Source organism: Triturus cristatus, chromosome 2_1 (assembly GCF_964204655.1).
Source record: "Triturus cristatus chromosome 2_1, aTriCri1.1, whole genome shotgun sequence".
Taxonomy (NCBI): Eukaryota; Metazoa; Chordata; class Amphibia; order Caudata; family Salamandridae; genus Triturus; species Triturus cristatus.
This window is the reverse complement of record NC_140581.1, coordinates 1,181,682,348-1,181,700,609: the sequence shown is the minus strand read 5'-3', so window position 1 is coordinate 1,181,700,609 and position 18,262 is coordinate 1,181,682,348. Positions and strand designations below refer to the sequence as shown.

General features: G+C 47.2%; 1 protein-coding gene across 2 annotated transcripts in view; it reads right to left on the bottom strand.

Annotated features, from left to right (window-relative positions):
• DNAH6 (dynein axonemal heavy chain 6) overlaps nucleotides 1–18,262 on the bottom strand; it is a 2,458,578-nt gene that overhangs the window by 2,303,064 nt on the left and 137,252 nt on the right. The gene's annotated exons all lie outside the window — the stretch shown is intronic.

Below are 18,262 nucleotides of genomic sequence, written 5' to 3'. Positions count from 1 at the left end.
CTTGCTCCTAAGGGCCCAGGGGCAGCAAGGGCAAGATCAGATGTGGAAGCTAGAACTGCTACCTCACACGGTGTGAGCGTGTGTCACACTATTAGTCCCTTCACATGGTCGGCAAGAGCTGTTATCATAGTGCTAGACAAGGTGAGCTGGAAACCCTTGCACAAAGCAGCCTTCCAGCTTGTGTGTGGAGGCTCTGCATTGCTGACGTCCATAAAGGGGGTTGCAACCTCCCTAGGAAATTAGTGGTAGCCTCTGAAGCTTTTGCTAGAGTTTTAGGGGAGAGGCTCCTTGTTTATGCCCCCTCCTCCTCCTCTCTCTTATAGTGAAAAGTTTTTAAAGTCGTCAGGTGTGGGGCACTTCACACACTAATAGGTCCTTTAAAACCCTCCTTAGTTTATTTTCTGCTCCTGCCTTCTCCATTAGCCCTGATGCAGGGGTAGAAACCAACAAGGGCAGTGCCACCACGAGTACCCAAGGGCCCTTTACCACCACTACCCAGTGCTAAAGTGCTTGCGCTCTTTCCTTTCAAACATGGTCAAATTGGCTTACACCGAATTGGCAATTTTAATTTACTTGTAAGTCCCTAGAAATGTGGTTCTACATGTACCCAGGGACTGTACATTAAATGCTGCTAGTGGACCTGCAACACTTATTGTGTCACCCACTTAAGTAGGCTATTTAAAGATGTCATGTCAAGGCCAGGGCCTTTGTGTTAATTCATGCTTTCTGGCCAGGGTGCCATGCCATTTGAGACATTTCCATGCCTTCTGTCAGCCTGGGTGGTTATGTGTGACATTTCCATGCTTTCTGGCCTGGGTGCTTAATTATGTGGACTATTTCCTTAGTTTCTGGCCTCAGTGACCTGGAGGCTCATGTGAGACATTTCCATGCTTACTGGCCTGAGTGCTTGCTCGCTACACACCATGTGGGGGGCTGGTCTCACTTTTACTTTGTTCTCTCTGATTCACTTCTTGTGTCTATTTTTGGGGCTCTCTGAAAGAATGTCTATGGGTACATATGACTGGGTGGGTAACCTGGTGCTCTTTAAGGTCATCACCTACTATTTAATGTGCTTTGAAAGTTGATACAATTGAATATGTAATGATAAATGTGCTGTAAAATTCACCATTTTGATCTGTCGTTTTCCAAAATTTTCGTGGGGGGAGATAGCGGTCGGGCTCGCGTGCTGCTCGCGGTCGCTACGCGCCCGACGGGGGCTGGTCTGCCAAAATTTGCCAGGGCTGCTTTCAGTTCCCAGTCCGGCCCTGAGTGTAGCCACGGCAGAGCAGAGGCTCTGGACCTGATCTGGATTGCTACAAAGACATGCACTTCCATGGACAATAAGCTCCTTGCAGATGGCAGAGGAGCACAAGGGGATCTGTCAAGACCATGGCTGTATGTGGTTCACCTTTGTTGGAACACAACCTCAATACAAAGGCAATTCCAAAAAATAGATAAGTATGGAGAAGTTAGTATTACATTTAATATAAGGGTCTATGATTGAAGTAGACTCACAACAGATTCACCGGCAGCCTGCATCCATTTCTAGCATATTGGGCTGGCCATGCTTGATTATATTTGGATTTAAATTGCAAATTTCCATCAAATCAGGAATTATGAGGTATTGCCTACACTCGTCAATGATCACGCTATGCTAAAGTTCATTTTGCACATATTAAGCTCCCTTCGACCAAACGGGTCTCCAATCGGTACCCAGGAGGATTTAGAACCAATCATATGGATTAGATAGTAAACTGAGGCACAGGATAGTTTAGCACCCCCGATGGAGCACTACTTGGAGGAATTCTCAGCTAAGGCCAGAAGGGACCCGAATAGCTTGAGTCATGGCTGGCCCTATTAGCACAACTCCACGAGGCCACAAGGGTAGGAAGGGCTTCAGTTAAACCCAGAAAGTGTGTCTCACAGAACATCCAGCTTGCAGAGTAAGTAAACCATGAAAACCAAATTGAAGAAGTGCTTTAGAGTTCAACATCGCGCTACAGAAATCTCCTTGGAAACCCTTGTTTAGATCCTTATGGAACTCATTGGACATTTACTTCAATACACACAAACCTCCGTGATTATTCATATATTATTGGTATTCTCTGTAATATTATATCTATATTATTTGATGCTTTGACGGTCATCATTTTATACCAGTTCCCCATTATAGGATTGATTCTCTTGTCGTCTTGCATATGGTCGTTTTCTCTTTTCTTTTCCTTCTGTTTCTTTAGGGATTCTTTTTATCTTTCTGATTTTCTTTTCTCTATTCCTTTTTTTTCTTCTTCATTCTTTTTCTTTCTCTTAGTTCTTCTATTGTTGTATTTTGGGTTTACAAGGTTTGGATTATTAACTTTGCTAGTTTGCTAATTTTATGCGATGATCAATTGTTATTCCAGCATTATAATATTACGTTTATACATTGATCCAAACTTGTGTTTTTGGTTGTTTTGGTATATAGTTGAAAAATGTAATAAAGTATTTGAAATTAAAAAAAGAAGTGCTTGAGAGAACAATGTTGCAATAAAGGCGGCAAATTATAAATCAAAAGCAAAATCCGATCTCCAAATACTGAATACAGAGGAAAGATCTAAGTTAAAATAAGAAAGAGGCAAAAAATAAATTGGCACAACTTTGCGAAAGTTTAAGATCAAAAGACTCCAAGACGTTTTGGTGCCTGATCAATAGCATGACAGCCCACGAGTCCTTCTCAGCAGTGGTTAGTATTGCTCCCGCTAGCTGGGTAAAATACATCGAGAAACTATACATCAATGACAGTCTAGCCAGACCCAAGTCAGTTTTGCCATACCTTGGTTGAAGGGACTCCAACATTCAAGTATTAATCAAATCCGTCGAGAACGCCATCAGCCTCATGCAGCCCACAGGAGCTCTGGGCCTGAACGGTCTGCAGGCCTCAGTTTTTAAACTGGCCCCCAACAAATTAGCAAAAATACAGATTCTACTTTTCCAATCATGCATCGTAAGTAGCTCCACGCCTGGATGGGCTCTTGATTAGTCACAATCCACAAAAGGGGAGACTTTAAACTGTGAGAAGGTGGCCTGATATATGCTGTCCACAAGTTCTAGTGGGCACCTTGAATCAGTCCAAACAACTCCTTATGGTGATATGTGAAAGCTATCCTAGTGGTAGCTATGGAGAGCAGCCTTCAGGCTAAGTCTTGAAGGAATGTAAAGCAGCTTGTTTTACCAGTCTATAATCTCTTGAATGATCAAATGAAAAGACAACCACACCAGGTATATATTCAAAATATAGGTATTTAAGATAATACACACCCCTCTAGTCTCTTTATGAGACAGGAGTTCGAAGTACTTTAGTTACAAGTGTTTAAGCATCAGTAAAAGCACAAATACACGTTTGGGCCCTAGGGGCGTACCAAACCATATACTAAAAAAGTGGTATAAGAACTATGACTGAAATAGGCAGTGTGCCTATTACCTCTAGAATCGCTGGGACCCCAAGGAACCACCCAAGGTAGTGACACAGGGGACCCACGGGAGCCGTATGCAGTGTGGAAACACAACCACGGGTTCCTGTTACTTTCTATGGGGAATGTCGCGGTTGGAATTTTAAAGATTAGGGACACTTCTAATCAGACTAGGACCAAACCCTTTTGGACTTAGACAGTTCTAGGGCTAGCACCCTCGAGAGTACCGGAGTACTTGAGTTACCTCACCCAGGGAAGCCGGGAGCATAGGTGTCTTTTGGTGTCGGGTCGCGTCGTCGATTCCAATGGAAGCATGCAAAGAACTGCTGCTGCCGTGAAGAGGAGAAGTGTCCGGAGAGATCCAAGCCTGGATCTAGGATGTAAGGAACCTGAAAGCAGAGGGTACAGAGTCTGGGTCGCTTGCCAGTGACCTAGGGCAGGATGGACCAATGCCCACAGATGTCTGGTGCTTCAGGTGAGTTGACGGGTGTCTTGACTCTTCAGCCACGAGGTCCAGAAGGCGTCGACGAAGTCCACGAGACGGATTCGAGCTGTCCCACGAAGTTTGTCGAGTGCTGTGGTGTCGGCGACCAGAAAGGACCCAACAAGCCTTGGCAACGGCAAGTCTCAGGAAATCAGAGAAAGGACTGCGGTGCAGACCAGCAAGGTCTGATGGACTCACCCAGCAAGGGTGGAGCAACCAGAAAAGCCCAAGTAGAAGTGGAATTGCCTTCGTGGGGACCTGCTAGCCAACGGGCTAGTGATCGCGAAGGAGCCTCGAGCAGTCGCACTTGGAGCTGGCCCACGGGTCACTCGTGGAGTGGAGGCTAACAATCTTCGATGCAGGAGGTGCTCAAGGCTGGGGCTACTCGGAGCCCAAAGCACAATTTCGAGGCTGACAAGGAAGGTGTTGTTGCTGCAAAAATTCACGGTGTCCAGGGGTCACGGTTTCACGTTACCCACGATAACCACGGGCCTCAGCCTTGCTGTGGACTCAGGGTAGCCTCTGGGAAGTCTGGAAATCCACCTCTGGGGATGCGGAGACTTCGCAGTCCGGCGGGAGCTTCAGTAATGCAGACCGGTCAGTTGCTTCTTTGGTGCCTGCCAAGCAGGGGAGTCAGTCCTTGACCCCAAGGGAGATTTCTTCCATCTTCTAGTCGTGATAGAAAGTCGAAGGTCCAGGATATATGTTTCAGAGGTTCGTCCAGGGTAATCTAAAGTCCTAGGGACTGGATTCCTATACTTATACTAAGTTTAGGAGATGGACTAACTCTAAGGCTTCACCTATGAGTGGGCCTGGGGTGGGGGTGGTTACACCCCTTCCCCTTTGTCCAGTTTCGCACCAGAGCAGGGGCTGAGTGCCCCTATCAATCGGTTTGAACTGGGCTATGCACAGGGACACCTTGTGTGCCCCAGGCAGTGTCTCAACAGCATTCTCTGAATGCACCCACATCTGCCTGTCTGGGGAGGTGGTTACACCTCCCTGTGACAGGAAACCTATTGTCCAGGCCTCCCCTGCCGGAGTTTCCCCCAGCAGCAGGAGGCGAGACCCGTGTCTGTGGCAGTGGCATCCATTTTGTGATGCCAGGGCTTTGAAAGGATTTAACCGGGTTTAGCCAGTGTGAACATGTCTCTCCCTCTAGAAGGGTGGAATGCTACCCCCAGCGCCAGAACTGGCAGAGGGGGGTAGTATTCCAAAGCGTTTGACACCAAACACGACATGTTTTGATGCAGCCAATCCAAAGTTAGCATTACCGCGAGGTTATAATGCACTTAAAGAGTATATGGTATGGCTGTATCAAAGAACAGGCATAAGGAAGTATTTCCGAATGCTGCAGTGTGCACCCTCTCACATAAAACCAAGCACTCTGCCTTCAGGATTGGCAAGGCCTGCCATAGGAGTGGCTTATAGGTTTATATGTGTCTGTATAAGGTAGTGATATAGGTAGCCTATACCACAGTAAGGGGTGCAAGCACACCCTTACCCAGGCTGCAGTAGCAGACCTGTGGTGTCATTTTGGAGTGCTTCCCAGGGGTGGCATAATACATGCTGCAGCCCCCGGTAGGCCTCTGAGGTACCTATGCCCTAGGTACATAGTATACCATATACTAGGGGCTTATAAGGCACTCCAGAACCCAATTAGATATGTACCTAATGTACATGGAAACCATTTTACAGAGGAAGCAGATAGACTGGGGCTCTGAATAGCAGGATCCCAGTCCAACTAAGTCATAACCCAGCAAAACACCAGGAAAAAAGTGGGGGCAACCATATAGTCAGATTCCACCTTCCTACATAAACCACCTGAGAACTTCAGGCTGATTGCACTGATTGATGTAGAGGGCAAATGCTACACAAGAATATTAAAACAAGAGTTGCAAAAAAGGTCCAGGGATTTCCATCTAATTCCCTCCATTCAAATAGGCTTTCAGAGGGGCTGTAACATAAAAGACAACCTCATGTGTTTAACGCACCTATTGATGAAACCGTGGTGAAAAAAGCCAAACTATTATACCCTGCATTTATTGACTTTACTACCGCCTTTGGCATCATGCCAGGAGAAAACCTCTGGGCCAAACTAAACAAATGGGTAATTTCTTCATCTCTGCTCAATGCCATATTTACACTGTATTTGCGCATTTGAGTCAAAATTAAAGTCAGTGCAAGTTGGGCAACATCTGGTAAAAACGACACCAACAAAGGGTTAAAACAAGGGTGTATGTTGTCGCCCTTATTATTCAACTTGTATCTGACCTAAAAAGCCATCTATTGGCTTACAAAGATTTCTTGACATACCGGCTAATTACTGCGAGTTGAACAACTTGTCCATCAATGTAACCAAGACAAAGGGCATGATTGTCAGTCGCAAATTAATAAAAGAAGCGGGTCTTGGTTTCTTAAAAAATAAAAAAATAAAAGGATCACTTGGGAAGGGGACTTCCTACAAATATATAGGGATATGGTTGATGAAAGAGTTCGAATCACCCCACACATCACGGCCCATCAAAACTCTGTCAAATCCTTGAAGTGGGCTTTCTGCAAACTGCATAGATCCATGAAGAGCGACCCAACTTAAGCACATTAATGAAGGTGGCAACAAGCAAATTAATGCCATCAGTGGCGTACGGTGCATCGTTTTTTCAACATAGGCTTGTCGACCGGCTGGACACCGTTCTAATGAACTGTTCTAGAAAAATCTTCTCCCTACGGACTGCACCTTGAAAGCTCAATTCCGACTTGAATTCAACCTGCCAAGTCAGCATCAGCTATTGAATGCAAAGTTCCTGTCCTATTGCCTTAAACTGAAAAGGGCCACGGTCAGGAACCTAAAACACCCCCTCCAGTCGGCAATAACACGGGGAACTCTTTATAACTAAAGTATTTGAACAGTTTATTGATTAACTTGGAAGCACGTGATCATTTTGGCTGACCTTAACAGGAAGACCCCTAAGGGAAAATTGTATGGCAGTTGGGCCGCCAACTTTTATGCTCTGGGGACGCGGCCAGTGTACTCGTACCATCACCCTGCAATTGGTCTGAAGAAACAACTGATGATATTAAGATTTGGGCTCATTCCCTTGAGAGCCTATTGGTTTAGGAGGTTGTGCCGTGACACGGACAAACGATGCAGATTGTGTCACATGGGATTAGACAGTCTCATCCATGCAGTTTGCATTTGTAAGGTGCTATTGCCTCACAGGAAACATTTGCTACATACACCCTAACTTTAAGTAATTGAATATGCATACCTGTAATGAGGCAACTCAATGCTACTTAAAGGGGTAATCCATCCAGTTGTTGGCCCCTTTTTCTAAAATTACTACAAGTAGCCATCTCAGTCCTCTCGACGGCCCCAGTAGCATCATACCCCTTGGGAGTCTCGAATCCTTTAGTGGCTCTGACTAACAGTGAAACAGGAAAAACAGGCAATGAATGAAAGCACTTTTTCTACCGTGACAGCTGTTAGGCATTCCCGCAAATTAGTCCTGGGAAAGAGTTGGCATTTCGAGCACTTTGACAGTATGTTTCAGCACTTCAACTTGCACTCTAATTAGTGCTTTAATCGGCAGCTAATATGTCTGTTCAGAACTACATTGCACCTTTAGCACTTAAAAACATCTACAGCAGCCGTCAAGTAGTTTGTTTCCTTTTCTTTTAAAGTCTGGCACAGTTTAGCCCTAGGAGCTTAAAATTTCTCTGCGGCTCTGACGTTTGGTAACAGGGAAAACGGGCAATGATTAAAGCACTTTTCTGACAGGGACAGTGTAGGAAAGTGCCCCTTTTTGCATGGTTACCCCCCCACACACGTTTTGCCTGACATCTGATGCAACCTGACTTGATGTGTACTGGGTCCCCGCCAAACAGGCTCTCAGGGCCTGTGTTCTTTTCCAAAAACGGTACCTTTGTACGCACAATTGGCACATCTCTGACCACAGGTAAGCCCCTTGTAAAAGGTACCATGGGTACCAAGGCCACTGGGACTAGGGATGGCCTCCCTTAGAGGTTCTGTACCTTAACACTGCCATTGCAGGCTGCATGATTTGGTTACAGAGAAAAGTGAAAAGTCGACATGGCACATATCCCTGTGTGTCATGCCTGCAACCCACTGCCTGAGGCTTAGGTAAGTCACCCCTCTGGCAAGGTGCACTAGCCCCAGGTGAGGGTACATGGACATGATCCCTGTACCCCTTCAGTGTCTAAGTCCATTCTTAGACATTGTAGTAAAGCCATAAAGAGTATATGGTCTGGGAGTTGGTCATTACGAACTCAACAGCTCCATAATGACTTTACAAACACCTGGGAAGTTTGGCAGCAAACTTCTTATCACACTAAACCCACACTGATGCCAGTGTGGGATGTAATTTCAAATGCACTCAGAGGGCATCTTAGAGATACCCTCTAAAAATGACCAGCCTCGGTGTGGTTCATGAATGGCTGCCCGCCATTGGCCACCACCAGACAGGTTTCTGGACCCCAGGGTAGAGAGCCTCTGCTCTCTGAGTCCAGAAATAAAGCCTATCTTGGGCAGAGATGTCATGCCTCCTCCCCAAGGATGGACTGGTTCCACGTAGGGGAAGCTTCAAAGGCCTGCCGCCTTTGTAAGCTTTCCCTGCCTTTTGCTGCCCCCCAGCAACTTGCTCCCCCCGGTTCTACCCCCCACTTTGGGTGGTAGAATCGGTGGGAAAACCAAGCTAGGAGGAGAGGTGTGACCAGCTTTGCTAACTCCACCCCTCAGATGGGGGAGGTGAGGTGAAGCACACATCTCAGTCCCCTCCATCTTGAAGATGAGGGAACCCAACCAATTAGGAAGAGGCTCCTGCCCCCCTCACATGGAGGGTGGCCTAATAGGGGGGTGTACCCACTCCAAGGAAGGGACCCATTTGTCCCGACCTCCACACCCCTTTTAACGCCCCAAAATCTAGTATTTAGGGGTCACCCTGAGCCTTGCCTTCTCAGATTCGAAGAAGAAAGAAGAGGGACCGAAGAGCTGTGCTGACCCAGGAAGAAGAGGACAACTACTGCTTTGGCCCCGGCCCTACCGGCCTGTCCACCTCCGACCTGCCTACAGCAAAGAACCCAGCATGTCCAGCAGCCCCCCAGAGCCTGAAGGACCTGCCCTGCACTCACCTTCCAGACTCTGTCTCCTGTGAGCACTGGATTTGCTCAACAAAGACTCCAAAGACCAGAATCCGGATTCCGGCGACTCCACAATTCTGCACCACTTTGCACTTGAAGCCCACGGCCCGAGTTCGAGTAGCCCAACACCGCGAGGAGGTCTCCCCAGCCATCCTGATTTGGGATCTAGTGATCCCTGACCTCCCTCAAGCCTCAAGACGACGCCGGCAGCCTCAACTTGATGGGTGCCCCCAACCAGAACTGGTAAGAAAACCAGATGCCAGAAGACACCCCTGCACCCAATGCCCCAAGGCCTTGGGTGGCCCAAACAACGGTGTCCAGTCATCCCCCATAATCCAACTTTCCTTTCCAGCCAGTGGTTGCCTTCAGGTAGCCTCCCTGCCGAGCCTGCGGCAACTTTGCCGAACCAAGGCCTCCTTTGAAAAGCACAGGGTGCCCAACATCCCCTTGGCGCACTGCACCCAAACGCCTCTGAGCCGCTGGTGGTGCAGCTCCTGTGCTGATTGTCGGCCCTGTAGTGCTGACCTTAACCCAAGGAGCTTGGCTCCCACACCCGAGTGGCCTGCTCGTAAGCAGTCCCTAAACGAAGGCTCCCTTAGACCCATTGGCTAACATTGGGACCCTGCCTCGGCACTTGAGTGCCAACCTAGACCTTGGGGAACCTTGGTCCTCACCCCCAAAACTCCCACTTGTAAGATGCTTATTACCTGTGAAACCTTCCATAGGAACCCATGTTATAAGATTTTGGGCCTAAAATGTTCTGTGTTGTTTTGTATGGGAAAAACAGTAACTTGAACACAAGCAAAAAAAAGGCTTACTTATCGTGTATTGTGAGATCCTTCTGTGTGGTATCTAGCCATACCAACCCATTACTCAGAGTAATCTAAAAGTAACTAAAAAGTATTCTACAAGTAATTATTGTGTAATGTAGACTGATTTTCGAATCAATAGCAAGAGGATCGCAGGAGGAGTTGCATAATGTGGCCCCTTAAGGCTACAGATCAGGGTAGAAGGCTAAGGTTGCCCAGATCACTACGGATCATTTTTAGGAGTCCCTTGCTGTAAGGGGCAAAGGGGAACTGGATACTTGCGTCAAAGGGCAGGAAGCACCAGGGATCACCCTACACACTTTCAAGTTTATTTCTCGTGCTATTGGGGATCTCCTAATGGTGCCAGCTAGGGGCCGGAAAGAGCATGGCCCAAGGTGGTTCAACCACAGATGTTCAAGAGCAGCAAGGGAACTGAGGGCAGCATTACACACTAAGCCTAGGGACACAACCTCAGTGAAAGCATTTCGAAGACAATATAAGTTAGTACTAGCAAGCCACAAGGCCGTCTTGAGGGATGAAGCATGGACAAAGCTCACTGATGCCAGTACCCTAAATAATAGTGAAACATTCTGGGGCATAGTTTATAGCCCATTTTTGGCAGGAGATGCTGGTCAGTCACTTGATGCACACCTAAATGAGGAAGAATGGGTCGGCTATTTTCAGGAAATGTTTGCTAGCCAAACAGAAAATAGGTCACCGGACGGCCGGGGGGTAGGAAAGTCGGCTCTCGTCATTCATGCCGACAAGGTTAGAAAAGGTATCGAGGGACTGTTTAGAAATAAGGGCCCTGGTCCTGATGGCATACCCCCTGACCTCTTTTTGTCTAACCTCCAGCTGTGGGTGCCAGTCCTTACTTCCATCATTAATGCAGCTATCAGAGAAGCTCCACCCAGCTCCTGGGCCACAGCTATCATCATACCGATTTTTAAGAAAGGCAACAGGGATAGTACTTTTTGTTACAGGCCCATATCACTGTTGGATTCAACGGTAAAGTTGGTGGGCCGTATCTTTTTTGGATAGGCTAAAGACTTGGGCTGATGAAAACAACATACTATCAGATATCCAATTTGGCTTTCGCCCGGAAAGGTCAACAGTGGACCAATGCCTTAATCTGTACCTGATCTTAAACAAATACACGGTCGCACGACAAGGTATGGTCTACTTGGCCTTTATGGACCGGTCGTCAGCCTTCGACAGGGTGAACAGAAGCAAATGATGGGAGACACTTAGGTGTATGGGAGTAGATAACATTATCATCCTCTTTTTACAGGCGTTCCTTAGTGACACCAACGCGGTGGTTCGCTATACAAATGAGGGCAAAGTGACCGGTCAGTTTCCAAACTAGAGAGTGGTACGTCAGAGATGTATATTGGCTCCTTTTTTGTCTAATCGATATATCAAAAATTTAGAGAAGGATCTGTTATCTATCCACACGGATTTACCCCAGGTGGGGCCTGTCGGTACTATTGTATGCTGATGACACAGTTTTTATGGCCCGGACCGCTGGGGGGTTGTAATCACTACTTTATTCCTTTGTGTTCTTTATGGAAGACCGGGACCTGTTAGTAAATAACTCCAAGTCCAATGTGATGCAGATAGGCCAGAGGCTAACAAAGTCCTTTAATTTCAAGGTAGGGACTATCCCTGTTCCTAAGACCAGTGCCTTCTCCTATTTAGGAGTTATATTGGATGCCAAATTACACTGGAGCTATTAAAATTAAAAAGCAAACAGGGGGCTCTCCTTGCAGATTTATAAATCTAGGTGTGTCTCTTAGGCAGTATATGGCAGTGAGATCTGGGGCTATGCCCTGCACAGGGAGCTTCAAATAGTAGAAAACAGGTTTTTGAGACACTTATTATGTGGCCCGCAGGGTACCTCTACTTATATCGTTCCTAGCGAATTGGGTGTGCCCTATTTGACAGACTTGTTGCCTCTCCGCCCCTTATATTATTGGATCTAACAGTGCTCATCGTATTCCTCGATTTAACTATATACAGGAAGGATTAAGGAAACTAGGCAGACCAGACCTTTTATGCACTCCTGATAATGTGTGTAGGAAAGACCTACTTTGGGTAAAGGAGTCCTTCTATAGACGGAGGATGCTGGATAGAGAAGAATGTGAGCTAAGGCAGCCAAGTGTACATAGACATAACCTTCTGAAAACTGCCCTTACTACAGAACCTTATCTCCTAGGGATTCCCAGTTCACATGACTGCTTTTTATTGACTAGATTTCGATTGGACTTTTGTAGGAAGGTGGAATCTGACTAATGGTTTCCCCCAACTTTTTGCCCGGTATTTGAGTGGTTTTTGACTAGTCTGGCTGGGATCCTGCTATCCAGGACCCTAGCCTATCTGCTTTCTCCCTAAAACTAATGTGAAGTACCCTAGGTACAAACCAATTGGATGCTGAGGATGCCCTGACAGTCCCTTGTAGATGGTACCCTAGGTACCCAGGGCATGGGTCCCTCAGTAGGCCTACCAGGGCTGCAGCACTTATTGTGCCACCCTGGGACAGCCATACAAACTGACACCACCAGACCACTACTGTAGTCTGGGTAAGGCGGTGCTAGCACCCCTTACAGGGATATAGGTACCCTATATCCCACCCCAATACAACACATGTACTCTCATGGGTCACCCCTATGGCAGGCCTTGCTAATCCTACAAGGCAGGGTGCTGAGGTATGTGTGAGGGGGGACCTTTACATGAGTAGGACCTCCCTGCAACCTTCGTAAAATCATTGCTGGGTTGTTTGTAGTGTAGCCATACCATATACTCTTAACCGCATTATAAGTCTATCGCGATAACGCGATAACTTGAGAATGGCTACACAGAACCATATCGTGTTTGGTGTCAAACATGTAGGAATCATACCCCCAGTCCAGCCATGGGCATGAGGGTACGATTGCCCCCTGCTAGAGGGGCGATATGGGAAAAGCGGCAGAATTGAGACACCAATTTAAAAGTGCACATGTAGTACAAAATGGCTACTACTCGCCACCCACACATCTCTGGCTGGCTGTTGCTGGGGAAAACCCCAGCCTCGCCAGCTGGACAATAGGGCTCCTGTGGCAGGGAGGTGCTAGCATCTCCCCAGACAGGATAATGTGGATTGGAACAGGGTGGGTGCACAAAATGTCCTTTCAGAGTTGCACGTAGGCAGCTGCAGAGCCCTCATTCTGCATACACCGCTTGGAACCGGTTCAGGGGCATCCTGCCCCTCGCCCAGGCGAGAAACACACAAAGGGGAGAGGGTGTAGCCACCCTTTCCCGCCTCACCACTCATTGGTGGACACTACTCTGGACACTCCTCTAATCTTGGGGATAAAGGTGAATAACGTGGCCCCAGAGCCTCAGATTAATCTTGAAGTTTACAGTCTTGACCTTCGACTTGCTGCTGCCCAGCTGACGGAAGAAATCTCCCTTGGGATAAAGGAGTTATCCCCCTGCTTGGCAGGCACCTGAAACACTGCAAGTGACCCGGTTGGAACCTCGCTGCTCCTACGGACTTCAACGACTTCCAGCACCCTTGAGGTGGGTTTCCAGCGCATCCCAGAGGCCAGTGAGTGTGCTCAACGAGTTTGGGCACCGTGGACCACGTGGGTGCCGAGATCCCCAATACCCCAGGACACCGGCCACCTCTTGCGTAGCACACGACCCTGACCAGTGGGGAAGTTGTGCTTTGGCCCGTTTTTGAGCCAACCACTCTACAGCAATTGTGCCAAAGACCAGCGCCCTAGCCCCCTCCGGTGGCCCGTGGGTGCCCTTTTACGCACTCCAAATTGCCGCCTCCCGCGGTCCCTTGTCTCTTGACTTGTGGGCCCCAGCGGAGGTCTATTTCAACAATCAAGAGTTCCCCTGGTTGCTCCAGGCCTGCTCTACAAGTCTCTTCAAAGGAGACCTCTCCCAGACCTCGTGGGTCTGTACTGTAGCAGATTTGTTTAGCTTTCGTTCGTTGCGGTTGCCAAGGCTTAGTGGATCCAATCCGGACATTAACACCGCAGCGAACCTCATCCGACATGGGACAGTTGCTCTCCCGAACCGGGCCTTCCTTGAAGCCTCCCGGAGCCCGTGGCTGCAGATCCAAGCTACACCACTTCGCACCTGAAGCACCCGACACCGAAGGGCTCTTTGCTTTGAGCCTCCTGGTCACTTTGCCGTGACCCAGACTCTGTCCCCTCTGCTTTCAGGTTCTTCTCTACAATCTTCACATCTTTGATCTTCACGGCATCATCGACGCTTTTGGCTAGCATCACTTTTGAACATTTTCCTATAGAAAATCAGCCCGCGACCCGACATCAGAAACGACCTATGCACCCGGCTTCCCTGGGGCGGGTAACAGTGGTACCTCGGTAATCTCGTGGTAGTGGGCTCCTCAAAAGCTTAAGTCTAAAGTTTTAACTTTGTACTCCTGCTAGAAGTGACTTTAATCTGTGTAATTTCAACCGCGACATTCTCCATAGACTATAATAGAGATCCCGATAGCAGCTATTTCCACTGCACGCGCCTTCCGTGGGTCACCTTCCTCATAACCTGGGGTGGATTCTTAAGGGGCCAGCGATCCTAAATGCCCTAGGCATTGTCTGTAGAATTGTCGTGGTTCTTATACCACTTTTTTGATATATGGTTTGTTCCCCCCCTGGGGCCCTGTGATTCCTGTGCTATTTATTGTGTTTATAAATGCTTGTTTGAATTGTAACTTTGCCACTAGCCTCATAAAGAGACTGTGGGATTCTGTCTAGAATAAATACATATATTTTATATATATACCTGTGTGGGCTACTCTTTCATTTGGTTATTCAAGAGGTTATTATGGTAAAACAATAAGCTTAACACTCCTTCAAGACTTAGCCTGAAGGCTACTCTCCACAGCTACCACTAGGATAGCTTTCTTTAAAGGTTGTCTTAAACCTACCATCAATAAGAGTCGAATTGGACTGGTGCAAGGTGTCCCTATAACTAGGAGACAGCATATGCCAGGCCAACTTCTCACAACTTTATCTTCTCCTTGCAAATCCCAGAGGGAGTAAGAAAGGTGAGATGTTGCTGCCCTGTGGATACAACGGTACGTCTCCACAGGACATGCTTCATTTTTTACGGTTTTTCAGTAATTACCAGGTGCCCAGGAAGTCCTTTGTATTCCCTATTTTACAACAAGCCAATTTTAATCAAGTACTACCTGCTTTCACTTTTTTATTAATGCTTTCAGGGAGAACGGTATGGTATGTTTTTAAAAGATGCAATAAGGCTCAGAGTGACCTGCAACTAACTTGAGGGGGTAAGGGAAAAATGGTTTCTGGAGTGATTTGTATTCTTTTAAAAACCGTTTACCTTATTTAAACTGTAGTATTTATGTGTGTTGTGATGTATTTCCGACTTTTGTTGTGCGACCACTTTCCTTTAATTAAAATATATAATATAATTAAGCTCAATCTGAGTGATATAAGTATCATGATTGGTTATTGCATTGCTATTTAATGAATGTCCCATTTATTTATTATGCATTCTTACCTCTGTAATCAAATGGTAATTAATGTTCTGTTGCAGCATGTGGGACGCTAGTACTGTGATCATGTAATTAATGTGTGTTAGACCTGGCACCATTGGCGTGAGTCTCCCTTCCATTTTTTCGCTGTGCCTCCTCTGTGTTTTTTGGTGATAGATGCTCTGGGCGCTGCACCACTGCCATCCAGTGCCGCAGCGCGGATGCTCCCTGTGTAAAGATGACATATGAATTGATGTATCCCTGATTGGCTTATTTGGTCTACCTGTTAGTCCCTAGTAATGTGGCCTGTGTGTGCCCAGGGCTGGTAAACCAAATGCTGCTGGTGGTCCTGCAGCGCTGGTTTGCGCCACCCACAGAAGCAGCTTGTAAAATGTGTCTCAGACCTGCCACTGCAGTGTCTGTGTGCAGTCTAAAACTGCCATCTTGGCTGTGAAGTGCACCCACTTCCCAGCTCCTGAACTTTCCCTTGGCATCATGTAAGCCACCCCTATGGTAGGGTGCATTGTATGCGTAAGGTAGGACATGCTCTGATGTGTGTAGCATGTCCTGGTAGTGAATTACACCCAATTTCGTTTTTCGCTACTGTAAGGCTACCTGTTCTCCATAGGCCAGAATGGGAGGTTTGGCTATTACATTCTATAGTCATAACTGACCCATAGAACATGGTAGAAAAACGAATTTAATATGCCTGAGCTCATAATATTAAAATACATCTTTTAGTGAAGTTTATTTTTATATTCTGTGTTTGAAAATACCACTTTTAGAAAGTAGGTATTTTCTTGCCTAAGCCTTCCAGTGTGCTCTGCTGTTATGTGTATTGGCTGTCTGGTTTTGGAGGGACAGGGCAGGCTGAGTCAGACCTGGGTTGAATAGAGAGATCTGCATTGGAGTGTGGCGAGGGGTAGCTCCTGGACCTGAATAGGGCTGTGCCTGGCAAGGTGAATGCTGGCTCCACCTCCCACTGTGCGTCTGATGGCAGACCCCCTCTTTCTGAAAGGAAGGATGCAGCGTGGTAAACAAAGTGTCCAGGGCTGGGCAGAACTGGTTCTGGCTGGGTTCAGTGAATTGTAGCTTCTGAGAACAAAGACTTTTGGGGTATTAAATATCTGTGCTGAAACCCCTACATGTTGTATTGCCCCTGGATCTCAAGACCAACCTCTGTCCGTGGAACTGAAGGAAGCTGCAGGAGAGGACTGTCCTTGTGTTGTGTGCTGTTCCCTGGATTGGCCTGCAGTAGTTGTCATTGGAGTGGAAATAAGAGGGAAAAGGAGCTGTTAGAGAACGTTTTAATCTTGAACCTGCAATCACCCAAGGGCTAGAGAGAGAACTAGGCTCCTGACTGAAGTCTCAGGCCCAGTAGACTTCATTTTGTCGCTAAGGCCTGTTAGCGAGCCGCTGCAGCCAAGGAGCGTCAAGAAATTAATTGCGTTGCTGCCGCTGAGGGTTCGCTGGCCTGATCATCGCCCGCACGTTTGCGGGCCTCAAAATTGTCGCTAAAGCCTGTTAACGGGCCGCCACAGCCGCGGAGCATCAGGAAATTCATTGCGCTGCTGCCGCTGAGGGCTCGTTGGCCTGATCATCGCCCACACGTTTGCAGGCCTCAAAATTGTCGCGAAGGCCTGTTAGCGAGCCGGCGCAGCCAAGAAGCGTCCAGAAATTAATCGCGTTGCTGCTGCTGAGTGCTCGCTGGCCTGATCATCGCCCCGCACGTTTGCGGGCCTCAAAATTGTCGCTAACACCCGTTAGCAAGCTGTGGCGACCAAGAGCGTGAGGAAAAACATCGCTATCCCGCCGTAGCGGCATTTTTGTGGATTATTGTCAACAACATCCTGAACTGTGAGTAAAAGGGTCGCAGAGACCATTGCCCTGAACTGAACTTTGCATTCCCCATTTGAATTATTTTTGTACAGTATTGTGGCCTTCTCGTTATTTGGTCTTGTGATAAGCTTATATATAAAGATAAGTATTTTTGATACCTACCTGTGTTTTGTCCCTTTGTAGTGTTCTTCACTGTATTGCTGTGTATGGTCATAGACGATTAACACACTGCCTCTGAGATTAGCCTAACTGCTCGTGCTACAGGGTGGAGCAGGGGTTGTCAAAGGGGTGCAGCCCTTCACTCTGACTTAGGAAAAAGGGTCCCTGCTTGGACAGTGGCCATCCACTGCCAACCAGAGACCCCCATTTCTAACAATGTGCATTACACGTTGAGGTAACTTTCCAGTGCAAAACAAGTTTTGTGCGGGAAAGTAATTTCAAAATCAACATTTAGCTGTAGTATGATTTACCTTTGTTACGCAAACCCAAAGTCTTAGTAAATATGCTCCTCGGTCTTTATCGTCATCTCGCAACCATGCAAACAATTTTCCTAGCACAATCAATCTAAGCTCAGCAAACTGAGCTCTCGATGTTCCTTCTAGCTACTCGTTTTCCTTTATCATAGTGTACTGTCATACAAAGAGCTTGGGGTATTTTAAGGGTTCAGCGGGGCAAACTACAAGCATCACACACACAGGCAGAGTGACCAGGGTCAGAATCACTGCATTTCCTAGGAAGTGAAACGGCTGCAAATAGGCAAAGAAGGTGCAGAGTCACACATTAAATTGGCCAGGAGGGGTTAGGAAATGTGAAATGAGGGTTGGTGGGGCGTAGTAGAACTCGAGAAAGGACTAGAGCTTGTCAAACTTAGAAATAGCGGAGTCGGATAGCATTACTGTGCTGCACTATTCACATGGTCAAACATTTGGAGGGGTGCAGAGGAGAGAAGCAGAGATTATGTATCCTTTAATCACACAAATTAAAAAAACAAATGTTCTAAATGATTTCATCGAAAAAG